Raw genomic sequence first — 2,027 nt, 5'->3', positions numbered from 1 at the left:
ACAAAAATTACTTATCTTGGTTCTGGATGCTATTTACAATTGACCATCTGAAGTTCCTTCACATATATCTCGGATACTTGCCAAAAGTGTCTATACATTTCTCTTCATGGCTATGTACAGGAATATGGTAATCTTATTGGGTGCAGACTGAAACTTGACTATACACTGGTACAGACTAATGCAGACTAATGCAGACTGACTAATCGGAGGTCTGTACACTCGTTATAATACCTCGTGCATTCAGGCATCACTGCGCGAGTGTGATCCGCGAGGAGAAAAGGTTCTACGTTAGCAGCAATCTCATTGGCTGTGTTACATATTAATGCGCAGATCGGCGGAAGCAGAATTTGGTCCGTCTCTAAGGCAGCGCCATCTCGTAGTGCGGAGACGGACGAGCGCTGCGCCTGCGCTGTTGTGCTTCGCGGGGCGCGCTCTAGTGGGAAAGTTGTGTACGCGCTGAGTATGTGGAACTATGTACACAACACGCCTTAAAAGCATTCTCTACTAACATCGGCTCACCACGTCCAGTCGCAAAGGTAACTAACGCCACAACCATTACAGCGTGTGTTTAAAACAAATCTAATTTGCATCCTTCTAGTAGTACTAATAGTGTCAGTCTTTTGCGTAATGGCGAGAAATTCGTATAGACATCATCTTTCAGACGTTGAAGCACGCATACCAACTTTCGTTGATGTCGCATATATCCTTCTTGGTGTTGCGACATTTTCATCCCGTGTAGTAACGGCCTGACCAAAACGATATCGTCGACCTCTGCTTGACCACAAATGAGAATTACAGCAGCAGGGGAAATCTTAGCAGCTGACTTACCATGTGTGACGGCCTCTGTGTTGGTGCGCAGAATAATCTGTAGCACTCCGTCGTCAGGCCACGAGTGGCCTACCGGGACCATCCGACCGCCGTGTCATCCTCAGGGGAGGATGCGGATAGGAGGGGCGTGGGGTCAGCACACCGCTCTCCCGTCGTTATGGTGGTTTTCTTTGACCGGAGCCTCTACTATTCGGTCGATTAGCTCCTCAATTGGCATCACGAGGCTGAGTGCACCCCGAAAAATGGCAACAGCGCACGGCGGCCTGGATGGTCACCCATCCGAGTGCCGACCACGCCCGACAGCGCTTAACTTCGGTGATCTCACGGGAACCGGTGTATCCATTGCGGCAAGGCCGTTGCCCTCCGAATAATCTTTGCAAAGTTAATTACGTTGGTCTACGTCTCTTTTGCTGTCACTGTCGAAATCGAAATTTGAATTAAAGTTACACATGTGCTCAACCTACGCGGAAGTTACTTCACCATGACTCTATCTGAGCAAAACGCAAAGGTTATTTTCGAGACTAGGCGTAGCAACGATGACGCCATAGTGTCCCATTTGCCGTAACATCTAACATTGGCCATCCGTCTCCCTTCACCACTGTGAAGCTGGTCACCATCTTTCCCGTAAAACTGGACATACTTGTGCTTAACTTCACCTTACTGATTCCCCAGCACTCGATTGACGCAAGTATCATAATATATACTTTTTGTCGCTGTTTTCTCTTTTACTAGAATTACACTGTTCACATTAATGTGAACACCCATCAGAAGCCTGAATAGCCTCATTTCGCAGCACGAACGTGGGAGTTGAGCGGCAAGATTCGTGACTGGTACATTTAGCCGTAGCGAGAGCGCTACAGATCTCATAGAAAGTTTAAAGTGGGACACACTTGCAGATAGACGGCGCGCTAAACGGAAGGGGTTGCTCATTAAATTTCGATACCCGATCTTCACCGAGGATGTAGAGCACGTATTATTACCACCAACTTTCAAATCGCTTCGCGCAATGATAACCATTCAAAGACAAGGGAAATTAGAGCTCGTACTGAAGCGTTCAGACAGTCGTTTTTCTGCAATGAAATTTTCACTATACAGCGGAGTGTGCGCTGATATGAAATTTCCTGGCAGGTTAAAACTGTGTACCGGGCCGAGACTCCAACTCCGCACCTCTGCCTTTCGCCGGCAAGTGCTCTACCAAC

At 47.7% G+C, this 2,027-nt stretch overlaps 1 pseudogene; it reads right to left on the bottom strand.

The window, feature by feature from the left end:
* Window positions 1-1,071: 1,071 nt before the first annotated feature.
* LOC124552850 lies at window positions 1,072-1,189 on the bottom strand (annotated as a pseudogene).
* Between the last annotated feature and the right edge of the window lie 838 nt (window positions 1,190-2,027).

Source organism: Schistocerca americana, chromosome 10 (genome assembly GCF_021461395.2).
Source record: "Schistocerca americana isolate TAMUIC-IGC-003095 chromosome 10, iqSchAmer2.1, whole genome shotgun sequence".
Classification (NCBI taxonomy): Eukaryota; Metazoa; Arthropoda; class Insecta; order Orthoptera; family Acrididae; genus Schistocerca; species Schistocerca americana.
The sequence above is the reverse complement of the archived record's forward strand: the minus strand, read 5'-3'. Positions and strand labels throughout refer to the sequence as shown.